This window comes from Anopheles arabiensis, chromosome 2 (assembly GCF_016920715.1).
Source record: "Anopheles arabiensis isolate DONGOLA chromosome 2, AaraD3, whole genome shotgun sequence".
NCBI lineage: Eukaryota > Metazoa > Arthropoda > Insecta > Diptera > Culicidae > Anopheles > Anopheles arabiensis.
The window spans coordinates 55785772-55808627 of NC_053517.1; the positions used below are offsets into that span (position 1 = coordinate 55785772).

General features: G+C 38.7%; 1 protein-coding gene and 1 long non-coding RNA gene across 7 annotated transcripts in view; one reads left to right on the forward strand and one right to left on the reverse strand.

The window, feature by feature from the left end:
- The window catches only part of LOC120894174 (dopamine receptor 1), a 68225-nt gene that overhangs the window by 41322 nt on the left and 4047 nt on the right, over positions 1–22856 (reverse strand). The gene's annotated exons all lie outside the window — the stretch shown is intronic.
- Positions 6688–7642, forward strand: LOC120894176. Its single transcript, XR_005738178.1, has 3 exons — positions 6688–7054; positions 7270–7288; positions 7374–7642. It is a non-coding gene; the product is annotated as an uncharacterized LOC120894176 (long non-coding RNA).

Below are 22856 nucleotides of genomic sequence, written 5' to 3' on the forward strand. Positions count from 1 at the left end.
ATCGCTAGTCAGGTGTGAAAATTGGTCGGAAACCTTGTAAATTTTACTCTGGGTTTCCCTAGCATCATTTCCGCAACCGACGCCGACCAAGTAGCTACCTTCTAGTTGCTCCTACTTGGCCTATGAAAAATATGAGGATGAGAGAAGCAAGATAGTGGAATGGTGAGGTGTATGAAGACGAAGGACGAAGTATGAGTCTCAGCCGCGGGAAGACTCACTTTTCGCTGTGCGAAGAAGCAATACATTTCATCCATGGAGGCTGTGGGTTTAGTCTGAGATTGAATTTATTTCACGCTTTCCTCATTTCCAATTTCCCACAAGCCGAATGACAAGGCTGTGCGTTGACATTCGCTTTCCGCCGTTGGAAGAAGAATGGCACTAGAAAAAGGTAGACTAGGAAATGAAACAAAAAAACGCAGCTGCCAACTGATAAATGGCGACAGGAGCAGAGCTGTGCGGCGAACCACAACAAAAACGCAAAAACTGTCATAAATTCAGCTCAGGTATGAAAATGAACACGTACATTGTTTGCTTTGGCACATTCCAAAGATTTCTATGTAATTTTACTGAGTTTTCCCCAGAACTCGGTGCCATTGTTCCACCTTACTACATGTGCAATTGTGATTATTTCAACAGGTTCCCTTACAAATACTGCTTTGATATTGATCATTTGCGGTAGTAAAAATCCCACCAGCAGCGAGAGTTCGTGCAAATGGTACGGATGATGTGATAGAAAAAGAACATTCCGTTCAGTCAGTAACACTAGCAGTATGTTAGCTTCGTTTGTTGGTTCCGGAAAAAGATTCTACATTTTCCGGTCGAAGGAGTTCTTCCTGCCTGCTGGGTGGTAGTGATTCGATCAGAATTATCGTTGTTGTGTCGTTCTCTTACGCATGGGAACACTTCAGTGCGTTGGAGCACGTCCCGTAGCTGTTATACGAAAATGTGGTATAGAGCTTATAGAGCAAGGAAAAAGAGAGAGAGAGAAGAGAGAGAGAGAGAGAGAGAGAGAGAGGAATACAGGGTACTAAAGAGATGGCAAAGCGCTGAGTGCGTAACAAGACAAGAGTAACGACGCGGACGCAAATGATTCGATGAACGACGAAACCCATTTTAAGGAGGGAGGTTTACCGTGTACTCTAACTGCGATGCCCAGCCTTCACTAACCTTCAGATCGAACTTGTCGTCGTCTGCTCGTCAAAAGGAAGGGATAAATTTAGCTCATTAACTCAAAGCCATCATTTCACCGTCATTTTGTGTCAGCCATTTAAAGGGTGGGTTAAGGAAAGCTGAGGATGAACGTTAGACTAGATACAGGTTAAAATGTTTTGCCACAGCGAAGCTGCTTGATTGAAATCTCGTCCCGATAATCATGTTGTAGAGATTTAAAGAATTTATTTACCCCAGTTAGGGCACACTCAATCAAGGAACAGTTCTGATTTTGAGGGCAGATTTTGAGCGTAATTAGATCTTGCTGAAGCTAAAAGATAAGCAGATTGATGAAGAAGGTAAACCCTCTGAGTCTAAGTAAGGGATCGATCGAAGCAGAGCGCATACCGTTGTAACAAAGTTGGCGATCAGGTCTCATTCGAACGTTTGGGACGAAAGGTCCCTCGAATCTCTAAGGGTCGCAATGACGTACTTTTCGAAACAACTGATAAAAAGCTTATAGTATCCATAGTTCAATGGATCAATGGATTTTAACAGTTTTGTCAAGTAATGCATCCACAACTGCAAGATATTGACTACTTTCAAAAACTTTAAATAATCGGTCAAATTAAATTTATATAAGAACAGTTCTTACATTTGCGTTACTGGGCCGTTTGGGTTCATTTGATAATGATAAGTCTATCCTCTTACTGACTGGAAATTGTTCTACTGCTGTTAAAATTTTAATAATAAAGGTGTTTGAATTGACATTTTCTAGCACGCCCCGACAACATGCTCCCTGTTACCCTTCAGCACCCATAAAACTACCTTTACGCGCTTAATTATACATACCGTTTGCTTGTCACCTGGTCGGAAGCGCCGAACAAATCACTTGTCAAAGGTGGTGGAAAATATGTTATGCAACGACAAGGGAGTTTTAAACGCGACAGCCATGTGGAAAAGCTTTCTGATATATCCCGCATGATTCTATCCTTTGTCGTAAAGGAGCATTTCTGCATAATGCATTCACGAGACAGTAATATTAGGTTCTGTTTTTGGTGCGTTCGAGAGCCGCCCAACTTCAAATAACTAGGAAGATGAACAAAATAGCTCCTAACGAAGAGGCTGTGCTGGCAGTTGGAAACCATCTAAGGGAGTGCGGATAAAGCGGGACGACGCTGTTGTTCAACCCAATTTAATGAAATTTACTTTGCTCAGGGTGTGTCATGCCGATTACACCGAATCATCCAGAACGTTTCATCTGTAGTAGTAATGCATCCTACTGTGACGTTCAAAGTTGGACCACTCTGCCACTTGATCTGAATCGCTGGTGCAATGTGGAATAAAATTCAGATTTCAGTTTACATCCCAATGCCATAGAAGAACATCGACAGGTAGAAAACTTTCGGCACCTAAATCCCGATGCACTCAAGTACGATCCAATTTTCCGTGCATTCGAAATCCAGAGGGGGTTCTTCAATCAACGAATAGACAGCAGGAGAGATAGTACACGGAAAACTTTATCGCACAATTCTGAGAAATCTAAAAGGCTTAATTTTGTTTGCCTTTAGGAACCACTCATATATTAAATCAATAAATTATTGTTAAGTCCTTTGGGAAATTGGTAAAACACTTCCTTACGTTGCACTAAAAATAGGATGATAGATTGAACTGATTTTTTAAATCATATTGTCTACTAATTATGGGTATTAACAGATTTTAAATGATTCTAGAAGGATTCGTTAACTCATGATTTAATAAAGGATAGAAAATTTGTAATAAAATAGGTAAGATGGAAAAAATACCAATTGATTCAAGATATGACATGAGTAAGATTGAAGACAACGATATGATTTATAAAACCCATATCTAATTATCAAATCAATTTATTATCATTATAATAAGGTGTCTTTTCTGAGTCGGTATCGTTTAGTCGTCAACTTGCGCGACTTAACAACATGTTAAGAACTGCACTGCAAACGAAGCATATTGAAATTCCTACGGTTTACCAAATAAATACTATCAATTCGATAGAAAAGACTCATTATTCTTTTTTCGATGACTTATTTGATTTCCCATAGCAGGATAGTCTGTCCTACGTATAAGCGCACGATCTATCCGGAGCTTGAACCCATTACGAGCTTCAAACATGGCTTCAACCATTTATTATATAAAAAAATTTGCCAAATTGATGCTTAAACCCCTTTTTTAATTGAGTTAATTATTCAATCAATTGACAACAGTAAAAGAAAATAGCTCTACCAAAAAATAATTTACCAAACCAAACTTCTGTGAGCCACTGTATACAAATTGTAGCATCTCTGATCATATATTTTAAGTTGTCAATACTTATTATAATGCATTTAATGCAATGGTGAAAATGACAATAAGAATGTATCGAGAACATATTCGAACTTTGCATACGCTATCGTTATTTATTGGAATTTAAGTAAGTCTACATTTCATTGGTACAGTCCCATGGTACAGTCGTCAACTCGCACGACTTAGCAATAGGCCCGTAATGGTCTTAAGACTAACTTATCTGGACTGCCCCTGCTCATATGCAAGGGCTGACTATTCGGTTGCGTGGTACTGAATATGTCTCAAAAGCAAAGGCCAGCATAATCGCGTAGGTTGTGAAATAAGAAGAAGAAGAAGTAAGTCATCCATTGTGATTTTTGATCCACGTGTTCAGAAAATGAATTGCTTAACATGCAGCCATGCTTTTGCTTCACAAATGAACCAAGAACAGCGATTCAATATGGATTGAAGCTTTTTTGTGCTGTTTGTGTGATTAAGGAAGTAGCCATTTGCGTGGAGGCTGGATTCATTTTTATAATTGATTACATGGTAGAATGGGTTTGGTTGATAAAACTGTTGATATGGAGACATGTATATGATTTACAAAAGAAATTCATTTACAGTTCCCTTCAACTCCATTCAATTCAATTTAGAATATAACTTCAACATTCTGCTAAGTGACACTGTACTCATACCATGTCAAGTAGTGTTTTTAGGACATTATTATTATTATTTTAAGAAAAAAAAATCTCGTTACCACCGTTAAACACACTGCCAAATAGCTTTGCGCTGTGATGTGTAAAACAAAAATCGATTAAATGCGATGAAAAGTCCACGTATAAACTATTTTTTTCACGGCGAATGTTTTCACGCAAATGTGCGGACGCTAGGTTGTAGGCATTGCAATACACTGTTGGAATTCCATCGTCTTTATTTTAAAGGTTAGGGTCGCATCACATAAAACCCCTATACAACATTACCTTCTGGCATAAAACCTAGACATATATACCACGGCGGCAATGTTGCTGCAGATTCATCAGGGTAACTTTGGCTAGTTGTGCTCTCAGCAGTAAACGACATAGCGTAGTATGAAACTCTCTCAGGACTCTATCACGCACTGCATTGCAGCAGCGGAATGGACGGGGCGAAAAATAGGTAGAATTTGGAGGCAGGTTTACGTAACGTGAAAAGAATTGCCCTAACGCTTCGTGCATGGGACTAAGGAATTCTAACCTATTGCACTGGACTGCACAGGGTTTCAATATACATGTTCGTGTTTTACCGCTATACCCTGTAACTGTTACTACCCTTGCACCTACCTAATGGGATCTATCAAAAATGAATTATGTATGAGAATACGGTTCAGCAAAAGGAGAAACTTCATTCATTTCACGAGGTTTACTTCTTCTTACTGTTTCAATACTAACCAGCAAGTTTCAAGTTTTGTAATCGTGTAGGTGCAATCAACGAATAACAGCAGTCTAGCTACACGTTTCATGATTAAAATACTTATGAAGCATACATGTGATGAGTTTTATAAACATGTTTTTATTTTTTAATATAAAACGTTGTTTAAAAACAATATACGACACTACTATCACAATAAAGATCGGTTTTAGAAAATAGTTTTAAACTCCCTATGATTGTTCATATTGAAAAACAGAAATTTCAGGAAAAAGAGGAAAATTTTGCAACTTTTACCACTATGTTAGAGTTGCTGTTTATACGGATTCAATTTAGCTTTCGATTTAGTTTAATCATTAAGTAAAGTGTTTAGGCTTGTTCTTTTTGGCGTAACTCAGGCTATCGAGACATTCTATACGCTTATAACAGAAAATGGTTAAGCAAACAATTTTTGGCGAGTTCATTGTTGTTGCGCAAAAAGCAATGTTGCAATGGGACTATTGCAAAAAAAAACTAAAAACACGAGTTGATGACTGTACCACGAGACCGGACCACGGAGATGGTAGTATGTCAGTTATAAATTTTCAATGCAGTTTTCGCTACAGTTTTCATTCCGAGAGGAATGCTGATTCAGTATAGTATTACTGATAACATAATCGATAACGCTACAATGCTCTCGTGAAATTACTAACTCGACTGACAAACTGCCATTTTTGAATATTTTTTTTATTAAAATTACATTTTAAACATTAAAAGACGAAATCAATAACTGCGAAAAATATCAATATGACAACACGAGTGGCGGCACGAATCGGTCACAGGCCTTTCTAATATATGAGGAATTTTAAACGAGCAAAGGATTGAGAAGCAAATTTACTTGTGGGCGGAGGGTGGGTTCTTTTTTTCGGGACTCCTCGACCCCACGATAGATACTATACTTATATTAGCCAACTGTAACTAACAGTTACGATCAGTTATGATGATGATGATGATGTCAAATGTATGCCATGAAAAAAAACAATAACATGGCAACTCATCTATAGTACAGTTATTGAAAAACTTTTTTTTATATTTCTCGTAAGGACGGCTTGGTTGGCTGTATCATTTATTTAAAAAAAAAAACAATATAAATTTTATATTTTTATCCTACATTCATGTGACTAAACCATGAGCAGAAATACCAAATTTTCGTCACTCTTTTAGATAAAAGTTTCTTGCATGTACCATACGTTCGCTCAAGACTTACAAAATTCTGAGTTATTAAAATTTTCCGCTCCGGTGCAAATTGTCTCATGTGCTTTCATGTCATGCCTGTTTGAGAAAATCCGCCACAATAGCCAAAAAATTTACATATACGAGGTGGTTGTTTGCGATAAAATTGTTTGTTAGCATCATTTGATCCTTCAAGTATTCAAACATACCATGCGAGGATGAACACAGCTATTGGTAATGAAATAGGAAAAACCTAACCGTATTTATGTCGAAACGTAACTCCTGCGATGATACTCAACTCATACACTACCAACGTCCGTAGTATAAATTGAATTAGATTTGGTTCAATGAATTGTTAAATTGGGATACATTGTGTAATACTTATTTTTGGTTGCAAATCAACCAATCCATGGATATAATGTAGGATGTTAGAGTTCATGTCAAATATCCAAATTCCTTTAATATGTAGATGATAAGTAATTTGTAGTTGATTTGTAATGTGTAGTCTACATTTACTCATATGATCATTACCCAGGTGATCGAAACAAATTATATCGGCAACAATTAAACCGATTGTTGTAAGCTGTTGGATCCCAGTTACCACAGACATAATGGAAAACGAAAATGCAGTAGAAAACAAATAGCAGCCATACGGTATAAAAGCATCTCCATAGCTCATCACTCACTCTCTCTCTTAAGTTGACTTCCGAATAAATCACTTTTAAACTAGAACCTGTGGGCAATAGTCCGAAGTAATTCGGACATATCAAAAACAAATGTACTAAATACCTTATCTTTATTTTACGGTAAATCCTTCAAATAAGTCGGGAGCATTAGCTCCCAACGAACCACCTCTTGAATGAAGTCAAGGCGGACATCATCGAAACGAAACCCAAAACAGAAATTACTCAATTGAGAATTAAGGCCATGAAGACAGAGGACATACAAAGATTACAAAAAAAAATCATAAAATCCAGCAATCATTGAGGTATTTGTACAGTATCTTGTTTTGTATAAAAATAAAAATGATTTGATTTTTTTGCATGAGATCGTTAGTCGTTTTGTCTATATGCACCTAACAAGAAATGGCTTTTAAATACAACAATCATAAATCGTTTCAAAAATACTAACAAAAAATCTTCAACAAACATCAATTTTGTTAACTTTCTACCAATTTTATTTTGTCGCTGCTCCATGATACAGACAGATTTCAGGAGATTAGGTAATGCCAAATTTATCATATTTCTGTTCTTACCTAAAAGCCTAATCATAAAGATAATTTAATATTTGTCAACCCCTCCTTGTAGATCCACTTATTCGAAATAACTTTACAGAAACTGAACAATATCGAAAGACATCCAAAACGATATTGAAATGAGAAGGCATTCTTCCAAACCGCTACTGGATATGTTTTCCATTCCAGCAGTTTGCTACATTAAATATTGGTTTTTCTCGTGCTATCCTTGGAATGCTAGATATTCCGCTGCAGTTGCAGATAAACCAAAAGAAGAGAAAACATATAGAAAGAGTTAGAAGACGATAGAAAAGCGGGAAAGGGTAACAAGATAGAACGAAGATGGATGTTGGTTACCAACAACAACAACATTTCAAAACATTCTGATTCATTGGTATGGCGAAGTTATCCCTACAGGAAGCAAGATCATGGATCCCTACAGAAAGAATAGTAATGGAGGTGGATGAAATTAAAATCACAGTCTAGTGACTAGAACAGATATTTCTCCTTCGGTCAAGGACGGTTTGTCAAAAGAAAGAAAAGTCCTTGAAATATGAATGCGGTTTCATTTTTAAGGTATTTCTGTTTAGCAGTGTTTCAAATAATGCAATGTAAAAGGATAAATAATTTTTAATAATATAGATGCAAGCAGAAGGGTGTATCACTGAGGTCATAGCAAAAAACCCACCTTGTATAATTGATCATGAAAAGGAACATAAAACGTAAAATCAATTGAAATAGTAAATTATTGTTGTCAACGCAAACTCTCTATAAAATTTAATTAACAAAAACACTGAACTAAATGATATTTATATATATATATATATATATATATATATATATATATATATATATATATATATATATATATATATATATATATATATATATATATATATATATATATGTATACAATATAAAATATATTATAAATAAAACAATATGAAATATAATATAATATAATATAATATATAAAACATAATAATATTTCAACGCAACCTTTAGAGACATATACTAATGAATAAAATGAAATCAATCATCACTAATCGTAGAATGTATAATATCTTAATTTATTGCTAATAATTGTGTGATAAACCGGTTTTATTTGTTTAATACCTTTCGATAAAGGTGCTTCGGTGTGGTTCGATGTATACACAACCAATAATCATTATAAGCCGAAATGCCTCCTTGCCTAATAGTCTGGCGAAACATCGTTATCCCAGCGTTGACTGTGGGGAAGCTCCAGAGTTCAGAGCATTAGTTGCCTTGGTAAGTTACCTTTTGTTATAACAAACGTCAAATTCAACTAAACGGTAAAGAGATTTTCTGAGGAGAACAATTTCTATCTCCAATTCGTTCGTTTGGCGAACAAAGAAACATCCCAATCACTTCAAACTTGGCACAACGGAGTCATGCAGCTCGTGGTTTGAAAGAGCTCGTTAAAAGCTTTCATCGTGCTGTACGTTGATGGCTTCTATAGTCCAATACAGCGTATGACAACCTGTCAGTAGATAAGGTGGATTGCCATAACAGGAGCACAAACACACTTACGCTGCTATTTATGTCCGAATCAATTGGCGATTCATATTTGATGCCACTTAAAGGACATTTTCTTAACGAGCTCCTGTACTACGTTCCGATTACCTCCCAGTTATCGAAGCGGAGAAATATATCGATTGTTCGGATTCGGTAGAAGTATGGAGTAACAGTGTGCCTGGGTGGCAATGATGGATGACCACAAGGAGAACAATGGAGATTGGAATAGAGTACCTGTGGAAATGGAAAACTGCAAAATTTCAGCCTCCTTTACCTAAACTTTCATTTGCCTATGGTTCCTGGTAAGCGCAGTTTTGGTCTAGTTTACGATGGTTCAACACGGGTCAGCCCTTAGCAAACTGGCATCAACATTCATTAAAACCACTATGTTCACTTAGGACCATGCTAGGTGACCCTGCGTGTACGGTGGTTGCAATATAAGTGAAAGGGTTCTTGCTGACGTTTTCGTATGCTACTCGAGATGCTATGGGCGGTCGGTTATTCCATTACTTTGCCACACCCGGGCTGTCAAATACCTTAATGTGGTTATGATTGAATGACGAGCAAAACTCGAAATGATTTCTGACACCAGAAGGAAAAAAAACTGTTCTTCTACCACGGAACTTTAGTGCTTTACCTCAACGTGCTGTTGTCGTGCAGAATACATTTCCGCATTCGCTAGACAATATTTTCCTTTGGTAATATCTTTGCTAGCCGCTTCACAGGCATTATCTCTCCACTCTTGCGGCTACCATGCACTAGAAGTCCAATTTCATTGGGCCCCAGGGGCAGGCTAGTGCATATTCACTCGGTGACTAGATCAAAAACGAAATAACATCCAGATTGTCCTGCTGGAAGTAAGTGGGAGGTGTGATGAAATTTTCGCTTGCCGAAGGCCACAGGTTTAAACCAACGGTATCTAGACTTTCTAGACATACCATACAGGTAGGCTTGTAACGAGTATACCAGATTCTAATTCAAATTTGTTCACTTCAACCACGCAAGAGCCTCAGCACCATTGTAATCCTTTTATATCTTTTCGACATACATATTTTTTATATCTTTTGAACAAATCTTCTTATTTTTAACGGTTTTTGGTTTGTTCCTATAAAACTCTCTAATAATGCACAGTTTAAACTGCCAGTTAACCATAAAGAATTTTTATATTTCTCGGCATTCACTTCTTCTTCTTCTTCTTTGGCTCAACAACCGTTGTCGGTTAAGGCCTGCCTGTACCACTTGTGAGCTTGGCTTTCAGTGACTAATAGATTTTCCCCCATAGCAGGATAGTCAGTCCTACGTATGGCGGCACGGTCCATTTGGGGATTGAACCCATGACGAGCATGTTGTCAAAGTCGTACGAGTTGACGACTTTACTACGAGACCGGCTTATTTCTCGGCATTACGAGTTACAAAATGGTCAATAAAAGAGTTGGAAATATATTTAAAACATTAATTATTTTGTTATTTTGAACATACATTAATTCAGATTAATTTATTTATTAGTTCTATTTTTACTTTCACTATTTTTGGACTTTCACTTAATTTGTAGTATATTTGTTTTAAATTTAAAATCTACTCATCAACCCAATATGTCTGCCATGTACGTAATTATGAATTCTCTCGTATGCAAAAGGAATAGCTACAGATGTACAATGAATGGTACAACAATGGTGCTATGTGGTACAGTAAAACCTATGCTACCGAGAAGAGCTGATAATGTAGAGCTTTATTGTGACAGTGATACGCAAAAAATCTGATTCGTTTCGATTGTTTTTATTATGTAATTGCGAGCCGGTCTCGTTGTACAGTCGTCAACTCGTACGACTTAACAACATGCCCGTCATGGGCTGGATCCCCAAATAGACCGTGCCGCCATACGTAGGATTGACTATCCTGCTATGGGGGGAAATCAATTAGTCACTGAAAGCCAAAGCCCACTAGTGGTACAGGCAGGCCTTGACCGACAACGGTTGTTGAGCCAAAGAAGAAGAAGAAGAATTCGAAAAAGAGTCATACAGAAAGTAGTTTCTTTCTCTACCTACTTTCTAGTTGCTTAATGTACAGTAAAAGCAACTTTTTTTGCTTAAACATGCATTATTCATTATATTGCTGATAATCGTGAATCAATCTTGTGCAAAATATTTCAGTTTATTGCGATACCTTACATAATGTATACAGCGGTTACTCTCATATGAGATTGATATTTTATTCCGTTGTTCAACCGTTTTTCATAGGATTAAAAAGAAATCAACGTGTATGTGTAACACAGTAAATAGCAGGGTAAATTGCACGCACATAAATATAACAATGAAAGCACTGCTCTTTAGCACAAGGACGGATGATAATGTGGTATTATTAATATTGTACCATATGGATTTAATGTTGTTTTAATTGAAACAGCGTATCAATGATTAATTTATAATTACTGTTTTAGTGACCTACCATTGAGCGTTTTTCCATCCAGCTAGTACATTTAATTGACCCACTAATGGAGCTGTTACTCTATACCAAACGGAACGGTACATGTAAGCCAAAGGTCGAGATTTCAAACAAGATGAAAGATAGCAGTGTAATTTGTTTTTGATCGATCTAAGGGCACTCACCCTCTGTGAGAAAAGTGTGTGTTTTGTTCATGAAATGGATAAAGCAAATTTACCAAACAAACTCAATGCACGCATAAAGCTTATCCTCTACCGGGTAGGGGATTGGTACGTACGACAAAAGGTTTTTTTTTTGGGGGTTTCACCTCCACATCTTGTACTGTCATGTTGGCTTTGCCTGTGTCAGAATGATTGATGAACGTTTTCGTCTACCTTATGCCCAAAGCAAACTTAAAAAATCAACATAATGCACATTCGCTCTCGCATCATCACAAAAGTAAGAATAAAGCATAGAACAGAAGTCCTTTCTTATAAATAGAAGCACCAACAGTAAAAACAGTTAAGCTTTCAGCACACGAGTTTTTACAGCAACATCACCGTCCTTGATGATGCTGATTTTTTTGTTTCAGTTCCCTTACGAAAAATTTCTTCGATCATCTTGATGTTCTTCTGCACGGAAAAAAAAACTTTTTTATGTCCAAAACGCAGGGTGCGAACCCAATTCGGTTTCACAGAAGCGACAGCACAGAGGCGTAGCTGATTGATGCTAATCGCCTGCGGATTTGTCTCAGGGTTTTTGTGTTAGGTGTACTTTTTGTTTTTATTAGAACCCTTTCTGTATTGTTAGAGAGCACAACGGGCTGTTTGGAACTAATTTCAGAGTTTATATTTTTCGAATCAAACACATGCACACACTGCGTTGTTGAATATCTCTGATGGTTATTCAATAGCTGCATTATCCACAATCAACAATCATAGTTTCCTGAAGTAGATTGCATCATGTAATTCGAGATCAATTTAGTATGTTAAAGGCATTTTTATTTGTGCTTACACAACAATATTTATTATGTGTCCTTTCTTGATTATTGGGCATAACACGTTAAATGAGGGTTTATGATCAACGCATCTTCTGAAGCCATGTTCGACAGCGGACCTCTCTTCCACGCAGTGTCGTAGCTCTGGTCATCATGGGATTTAACACTCGACCACAGTGATACCGCCGGCTTTTAGCAGGTCACGTGGAATTATGGTGCAGGCGTTGAGATCGTGGTTAATAAATTATGATGATGAGCCATAATTAATTTCATTAGACCGCAATAACAGTAGCGGGCAAGAGCAGGACCAACGCAAGTCATGATAGCATGAGCACCATTCAGTGAAATATGCACGCGGTGTCAAATTCCGTAGATTGGTGCTGTGTGAATCTGGATACTGAGATTTGCTACTATTTCGCATCATACCGTATCCATTCGCCGGGCTAAAAAACACCAACACTCACCACAAATCTATTCATACCTGTACGCGTTTGAATAAATTTATCATTGGCTAAAACACCGCAAGGTACTCCGCTGTTGCTGCTGTTTCCGTCGTGAAACATGCCAACACGGACTGAAATTTGCTATGTGGCTTACCAAGCACCTACAACTGTTATGTATGTGTGTTTTCGCGGGTATATGTGCATAGAATACCACCAACCATCGTTGACAACTTGCGATAATGAAGATGGATTCCCAACCCAACATTCTGCAAGTGAGCGACATTTGGGATGTGGACAACCATTACCGAAAACTTCACTCACCTTCCTGTGCACGTAATAGGGAACGGTGTATAGGTACATTTTAGTGGAATTGAATAGTGCGGACAGACATAATACTAAGACATGTGTGAGTGGAATTAGCAGATTGTCGTCTAATTGATTGCCAATTATGACAGGAAAAAGTTCATAATTATTTTCGCGTACATAATGCGGCTGCGATGGATATTCAGCCCTCGAAAACAGTAAGTAGTTTTAATTATAATAAACGAACTTATGTGGTGGAAGAAACTAAAGAAAATCTATTAAATAAAGGGCAATTTTATGGCACGATTTTTACAAAAAAAGGACTGGAAAATGTTGATTTTGTACGATGATGGTTGTGGTACAACTCGATTTGTCTCGTGTTTGACATCTCTAACTGAACTTTTGCAACTATGATTAAAAAGATAAGTATATTTCTATTATTTTTAAATTATAAGCTTTCTTTTTACAACATGGATATGTATCTAATGTAACAATTAACTCATATTAATTTCTCAGTTAACAATTAACCTAGACAAAAATAAGAAGTTGAAAAAACACGTCAAAACGTCATTCGATAATCTGCACTTAATCAAGTATCGAGCGTATACTGTATACAACTCCAATTGCAAGAAACTGCATCCAAAAAGGAATAATTATTACAGTAACAAGAGTCTGAATAAAAGCATCCACAGGAGGAATATGAACATTATAGAAATGTTTACTTCCATGGCAGATTTGGAAGAACTAGTGCACCAAACAAAAAAAGATGGTTTAACATTTTTGCTATTTGTTATAAAAACCATTAATAGAGTACATGGACAGTAATGTCTCGAGTCAACGAAAGAAAAATACATCGGGGCTTGAGACTTTTCTATCAAACTTGTATAATACGGATAAAATTTCTGTTCGTTCAGAATGGGCTTGTTGACTTGTATAATTCCCCCGATACCATTTCATAACATATTTGTTAGACAAAATTTGTTAACAATAACATAAATATAAGATATGGTCCGCTGAATGTGTGAAAAGAATAAAATTTTATTATGAACCTTCCACAGTATAGAAGAAAGCTTTTTGTTTACTCTCTGCTTTCAACAGCTATTTTTATTTATACCCTTAAGTGAAACAGTCCGATACGGTGTGCATTGAGTGTAAGGCGAAACTCGTAAAGATATGGCTTGCAGGCTCTTGTTGGTAATATCGTTGAACCAGATCTTCTTGCGATATGTTGTAGCGAAAGAAAAGGAAGTAAAGAAGTAGTAGTCCAGCAATCGACGGCGGTAACGCTTCACTTAATGGCCGTAGACGCCATGGCATACCATTTTGTGCATGGTGAAACAGGCGTCGAAGATAAGCATGGATCGACTCACAACGTTCGTTGCTGCAGGGGATCACGTGACAACCATATGACGCGGAAGGAATATAAGACACAACGAAACGCCTTCAGGAACACTGATTGAACAATGAATCGGCACTGTAACGAGTTGTCGGGGACAGTCATCGACATTTACGTCCGTTCGATGATTGATACGAGAGTCCGGGCGGAAGTATGAAACGGAAAACGTTACGATTTCTTCCTGATTGATCCTCGCCTAACCGCACATAGTTATTATGTTAAAGCATTATCGCCTCCCTCTCCCGTTCACCGTATGGTGTATTCAAAGTAGAAAAGAAATCACCACGGTATGGTTTGGGAGGAGGTTGGCACGTTTGAATAGAATGTTGCTCCTTTGCTATGATGGCTAAAGGATATGGAAAGGACTTACATAAAGCGTAAGAGTTGTCATCATACCAAATTACATCATACAATTGTCACATACACAATCCAAACAGGAATAGAATATATAAAAATGGTATCGTATTCAGTCGCTATCAATGTCGATAGCAATATTTTCTAAGCACATACCAATCGCACATCCATAGCTAGTCAAATGGAATAGAAAATAATCGATGCACTAATCCTTTACTTGAAGTGAGCTATCAGCCCTTGTCGATGAATGCCTTTCTACTCAGTATGTTGTCATGCAGTGATGTAAACATGTCGGTAAAATCCCCAATGCATTCGGGGAAATTGTTCATAAAGATGGTATTATTGATAGACAATATGTGCTGTCTTTCCATCACCTCAATATAACAATCATGAAGTGATATGCACTTGCGAAACATGTTGTAATCAAAATATTGCAAAGAATGGATGAACGTATGTTCACGATTCTTTTTCTTCTATTTGGCGGAACGTCTTACGCGAACATGCCGGCCTATTCAGTCTTTCGAGACTTAATTCATTAACACGCAGCCGAATAGTCAATCCTTCCTACGGGGGACGGTCCATTCTAGGCTCTGTTCTGAATCCAAGACGGGCATGTTATTGAGTCGTTCAAGTTGACGACTGTACCATTGGAGTATTGGCCTCACGATACATAGCCTTCTAGGACCTCACCGGCCGAACTTGGAATTTGTGCTGTTAAGTTTTTGTGTATTTTTTCATACAGAAAAGGCCTTAACATGTTTATGAATTTTACGAAATCCTGTTTTCCATTCAAACGAATGCTTCTTAATTGAACTGTCAGTCAACCACAGTCGGAATTCAATAGATGAATGCTTTTTATTTGGCATGCTTTTTAATTGAATATAGGTGGCTAAATAAAACACAGGTGAGCTTATGGAACTGATTTTGATCGCCATTATAGATGGATAGTTCTATATTATTATCACTCGTATGGTTCACTTACAGAAAAAAAATCGTTTGTTAAATATAATTTTACATTTTCGCACTTCACTATAGATTGATCAGAGTCTGCACTGATCTTTGCATCAGCGAGGAACGAAAATTTAAAACAGGATAGGGAAGTTAAATTCAGGGTTATCGTGCAAATTATCGATTTTTCAAATATTGTTATTTTGTGAAATATGTTTTCGACCAAACATTAGATCATTAACATTAGATTGTGAGAAAGTTTCTTATATGGCACAAAAATTAAGGTAATTTTGCAGAGAAAACTAGTTTTGATAGAGAAGTTGTTGATTATTTGTTCCCATGCAAATCATCGTATATAGAAACAGTACAAAACAGTAGAAACAGTACAGTTCCTTTAACCATCAATGTGCATGTATTTTAGATTGACATAGTTGCTTCTGACGTATCCATGAAGCATTCTCGTTTGTTGACATGGCAAACTATCCCTAGAAGTATATGGTTCTCGCAAGCTTTCTTTGCAGGTCACATGACAAACCGTTCGATGCTGGTCTATTGAGCTGAACGTATCATTTCTCTTTCTCTCTTACTCTTGCTCTTTGTCATTCTCTCTCTCTCTCTCTCTCTCTGTTGTCGATGTTGCTGGTAGTGATGGGCAAAACGGCTCCGACCGTCGCTAGACATTTTTATAGTCGGCTCCGGAGTAGGTTCCGAACCAACGGCTCCTGAGCAGGTTCCAAACCAGAACCGGTTATAACATAGTGCGCCAATAAAAATCAATCAAAAACAATTTGTAACAATTTAGGGAGTCGGACCAACGAGTGCTACACTATGCATGACGTGTCGTCTATACTGAAATCACATCGGGTGTGAACTAGTGATGGGCGGGTAGTGTTGAACCTACCGGGTCGGAGTCATCCGTAAGTGACCTGGAGTCGTTCGGGTCGACCCAAAAGGTACTAGTAGGTTCAGTAGGTGCAACGAATCTGGTAGGTGCAAGAAAGCATAAGCGACTCCGACCCCTTGGTGCAGCGAGCTCGAGTCGGGTCGGGTCAATATAGGTTCAATACTCGACCCGAACTCGTTGCATCAACGGGTCGGTGTCGTTTATGTTTTCTCGCACCTATCATTCGGGTCGATCCGAACTCGTTGCAACCACAGGTCAGACTGACCCGACCCGAACTCGCCGCACCAACGGTTCGGAGTCGCTTATGCTTTTTCGCAGCTATTCGTCATTCGGGTCGACCCGATCTCGTTGCACCCACAGGTCGAATTTGATTCCGACTCCGACCTAGCGCACCCGCTGCACCCACGGGTCGGGATCGATTTCTTCCTGCTCGCACCCGACTCCGAGTCGGTCATGAAATGAATCGTATAACCCAGTAGTCTCCAACCTGTGGTCCGAGGGGTTAACAGATGTGGTTTACGAAAGAATTTATTTTTGAAGAAGAAAAGTTTATTACAGGTACTCCCCGATACACGCTATTAATGCGCACCGGAGGCAATAGTGTATCTCGAATATTACCGTAAGTCGAATTTCGAAGTTTTCAGTCAAATTATTGCATTAATCATACCATTAACTATACACAATTTTCGTATAATTTTGCTTGAAATGGTAGATTTTAGCCACTAAATTACTTATTTGATCTGATTTCAACTGAAGATTCAATTTTAAACCTTTGAAATGGTTTTTAATATTCGACCAAAAGGGAATTTAATTTGAATTTGACATTCGATATGCCAAATTAGTACATTTGCTCAAATAACTATCAAATATAGAAAATAGCGTACAGCGAAATCGCGTATATCGAGTATGGCGTATATCGGGGAATACCTGTACTATAAATATCGTGCATTTTTTCCAAAATCAAGATTAAGTATTCAACAGGCATGTCTATAATAAGATAAAAACATATTTTTGATCAAAAACGTTGAACAAACTCTACAAAATGCATGCCCTCAATCGATGTGGGCCAAGTATTGTTGAAAATGTATTTTCTAAGCCAAGTGGTCCGCGAACATAAAAAGGTTGGAGAGCACTGGTATAACCCACCACAAGTGTAAGCTTACACACTCGGGAAAAGCTAGATTCGTTTTTTACGCTATCGTACATGCCGTTTCATTGAATTGAATCAGCTGGCTCCGGAGCCTTTGGTGTGCTCTGAAATTCCCATCACTAGTTGTTAGTAATATCGCTCACACCAAAGCATCGGCATCGGAGGGAAAAGTGGAATTTTCCCCATTTTTCCGATACCCATCTCTTTTAAACGCTTTGTTTCCTAGAACCAGGCACCTTTGAACCTACTGTCTGCCCACGTCGTCTCATGCAGGGAAGGATTTTCGACAAATTTCCAATAAACCAAACTAAGAGTGCGACACAGCCAGTGGCTGTACGGTGCATGCCAAGTGTTCGTCCATTTTGCACAATAAAGTGCAATCGTGGGAGAAACTGGAATAGTTGTTCGGCACCAGGGGTCTCATCGAGATGAGCTCATGCAGTTCTATCCACACTTTTCGGGAGTGTGTATGGAATGTCTATCCATCGTGGAATCAATTTGTAGCCCTGAATCCAGAGTAGACCTGGATAGGATAGGATGTTTTGCGCATTCGTTATTTTAAGCATGGTTGACTTCGAAGGCGCGGCGAGAAACGTTTCGTCTGCAACGGACATAGCAGAGTAATTTCTGAGCACCCATGTACGGCATCATGACGTGTGGTATAACTTTTAGGTGCCGTATTGTGGCAGGCAACATCCGTTAACCCTCCGCTGGCTGTCGGGAATGCATAATTCAAATGTGTCCCGTGCAAAAACTGCCCCTCTCCTACTGCAAACCGTCACTTAAGTGCTAACCGTCGTCATCGGAACGATCCTATGAGCGTTTGGAGCGGCAGGAAGCTCCAGCCAGGTTGACCAGCTAGTGATTTTAAATCGCACCCAATGGCGGAAACCATTCCCAGAAGGTAATCCGCTTTCGGAAATGGAGAAACATTTACTCAGATTTGCACCCCACTGCACAACTCCCGATTTCGATGTTTTTGCTGTTCGATGACTATGATAGATCTGGCGCACGGACGAGAGGTGATGTTTTTAGCTCGCTGAGAGGTAAAGTGAATTCGCTAACGAGCCAATCTTATGCTAAATTGCTTTCCCGCGTACTAATGCCAACCGTTTCCATGTAGCTCTTGATGTTTGGATTTTAATTAAAACCCATTTTTACCTATTCCATGGGAACATCCGAGCTACATTCCTTTAACTATGCTGCGCTGTATGAAATGCACTATCCAGTATGGAAAAAAAATGAGAAAAAACAGGTATACTCATGCTCTGAGCTAACCAAATAAAACTTATTAAGCATATTCGTGGAAACTCTCTCGGCTTAACAGCAAAAGCCATCATGGTATTTTTTTCTGACTCACGTGTGCTTTGTAATTACCAAAAACCATCAAAACTATAAAACAAGCAAGTTAAGCCTAGTACAAAAATTATAATTAGCATCGCTATGTTGTAACCAAAAATCGTTTCAATTATACTTTAGAGGTACGATATACTCGCAGCAACAATATGTACAACGCTTGTTCGGCAAGCGAACTGAGCGTAGATTTTTGCCACTGAACATTTTGATGAGCAATGCAATCATCCCACTACATTGAAACGATAGCACAAAATCGGGGTGTAAAAAGAGACACTCCATGAGGAAACTCTTATCTACGCGCTTGTCTCCACCGTTACACTAATTAAACAGCCAACCACTACTTAAGCCTCGAGCGAGCGTTGTTTGCTTTCCATTGTTTACGCTTTCGTGCACCGAGCGACGCGTGTGAACCAGAAGGAAAAATCCCAGAGCGGATGCTCCAATCCGAGGCATTCACAGCGCAAGTTCAATAGTTCGATCGAAATGAATTTGCATCTAATCTGATTGAAAAGTTTGCCACTTTTCGTATGGCAGCGCTCCATGCGACTAAAGATTAATATTACGTAGAAGAGATAGTAAGTTTAACACACTCAAAATTATACATTCGTTTCCATACGTTAAAGCTGCTTGATGCACGAAATCGATACATTTCGCCTACTTGGCTGTTGCTATGTCAGCTCTGAGTACATGCAGTGTACAGAGCTGACACCTGGAGCTGCAAACATACCCGCCTTATTGTGGCTGCGAGGTGCTCATCTTTTGAACGTGCGGCGTTCGCTGACGACAAACGTTCCTCATGTACTAGCTTAAAGCTGGTTTGCCCATTTCTACTATTGCAATCACACTAGACATGATAAGCGCACCTAGAAAGAACTTTCCAAAATGTTAAACATGGGACGCAGCGAACGATGAGCACAGCTCGGTTACGATGGATTACGAGATTAACATACCAGTGGGACATACAAGTGGGTACATACAGTGTCGGTAGTGTCAAAACTGCAACTAACGTCCAAAGAAATGTATCATCGCGCTCGGAAGAACGAATAAAAAAGTGTATCTTTTGTATATACGTTGCTACCGTTACATCCCCGCACGGTACCAAATGGTACAACTGCAGAGTACAGTACATAAAGCGAACGCTAATCTTATTGCGAAGGTATTCAATCACCTCTCACGACGTGTGTAACACGGGCTGCGGTATTCAAAAACTCATTTTAGAAAACCAATTCGATTACGAGTGAACGTGATTTAGGTGAGCGAAACGTAATCACTACCAATGAATACATCACTCTTTCGCTCTCTAGGATTTTAGTATAATCGAGGTTTTATGATTCGTGTACTGTTATACGTTCTATGTACAGTACCAACATATTGTACTAGTAACGTTCGTGTATTTTGCTCTACTCTGTCCACCCTAACTCAAGGGCAGAACTCAAGCCAACTGTTTCAAACTGAGATAAAATTGTGTAATTTTGCTTTTTTTCGTGCCGCGTTTGTTTCAGCGTCTGCTGCATCAATCGCTCTGAGAGAAACCGTTTCTTTATTTTCTCGTTCGCTGCGCATTTTAATCAATTGTCAATCTACACCAGAACATCGTAACGCTAGGCCTGTTTTTTTGCAGCGATATCACTGTTCACATACATTGTTTCTTCCGGTTTCCAGAGCAACACAAAAAGAGCGCTGATTGATGGTTCATTTATTCGCTACATTGGGCCACAATACATAGAGGCTAGGAGAATTTGATCAACTGGGCAGTGGTTCACGCTGACTGGTTGGTTCAAAGCTCTGGTTTGCCTGTAAAGTTGATCGTTCTGGCTAACGTACACCATTAGGCGCACCGGAAGCGAAAAGTCATTACTGTCCTTTTTATTATTTATCAATAGATACTTTTTCCAGATTCCAACAGACCCCCTGATGGGTTCTTGCAACCTTGGCATTTCTTTTCGGATACTTTTTGGGCGTGCTCGTTTCAAATTCCCCGTTCCTCAGTTGTGCAACTTTTTGTTCAGAGCTTAGAGCTGGCTAGAGCTTCACTAATATCATACCAAGGAACGTATCGTCGATGGCATGACACTGGCAGCAATTAGGAGGAAATTAAACGTCAATTCGTCGGCCTTTTAAGGTGCTGCTGTCAGGGTCCTTTTTGATCGCTTCCACTGCGAGTAAGTGTGAGCCGTTTACAACCACCCAAAAACTAGTGCAAGTTTGTTTGACCTACTTTCTGCAAAATGCCTTTGAAATCATTAGTATCAGACTTTCACTTTAAAACATTATTAAAAGGTTTCCGAAAACGAAGAGAAAGAAAGAGCGAGAGAGAGAGAGAAGCTGCGAAGACGACAAAACATATTTGGTCATACCTTGCCATCCAAAAGAGCTTACTTCCCCAATCCTGCCGTATAACATAGCGGGTGTGCTAAAGTGAAATGGCGTTTGATTGATTAAAATACGGCATTGCGCTGCTCGATCGCGGCCCGCAACAGCTTATCCCGCAGCCAGTTTAGAACGAACTGTGCAAAACTCGTTACTTCAAGTGTACATTTCAGAATGCGAGCAAAGAAAGTTACAACAGCAGGGAAAAGGTCGATGAATTTATTGCGTGACACATTCGGTTTTGAGCTGTAGTCGAGAAAATCACATTCCACTTCGTGTCAATGTTTACGGAAATCTTGTTATATTGTTACGTTTTCTGACGCTACATTACAGCTCAGAAAATGTTTTGTTGTTTCATTCAAAGAAAAGCTAATACTATATATATACATATATTAAATAATTTAATATTTCATAATAATAGCAGCGTGTTACACATATCATATTGTCGTACAACCTATCGACTGCTACGAAAGTTCTTATTCTCACAGCATTTTTCGATTCAAATGGCAAGATACAACGCAAACCAAAGCTTGCATACGATTCAAAGACAAAAGTGTTAAACTTTACTACGATACCTGCTTTACCCATGACCATCTGTCTGAGATAAACCAACAGCATCTTTCAGAGCATCACGGGCGAACCCAGAACAATCACGGAAACGGTGACAAATGGATTCAAATTGCACCCCTCACCTACGAAATTGGTAGTATATCATTTACGTGCCGGAGGGAAATTTATTTTCCTCTACTGACAGTATCGCCAATCGATGCCACTGTGACATATTCTCACATCGATTGCAAAATAAACGTCGATAGAACGAATTAAGATAGATGGCTGAGAGCCACCAAAAATATGTGCAAAAAATAAGTTACAATACGAGGTTAAATTGTTGTCATCTATTTTTATGGCGCAACACAGTCGCAAGCGGTTCGATTTTCACAACTCCAACAAACAACAACCCAACAGTTAAAATGCAATTAAAGGTTCGATGAAACCTAGCCTAGCGCTCAACAGTTTAGCGCCTGTCAACGTCGACTTGTTAGATAGACGATTTGCGTGATATTTACAATAAAATGAGACAAAACCCGATGCCGCCCTACAAACAGGATCCGTGCGACGAACACGAACGGAGCCCCCTTCTGACGTCTCTTTGCAAGATGCTTTTACCGCGCATTTAAATGCTGAGGTGTTGCTCCTTGCTAGAAATGGAAGCTTCCGCAGATTACCTCCTACCACATTTTGTGTAAAGAATAGAAGGGAAGCGAGTCATAAAAATAAGACGTACTTTCGTTTCTACTAATGGACCTCGGGGATGGAACCATACTTGTGTCCGGTCGCGAAAGTCACAATGCCGAAGGGAATCCAAATTATGACCCTC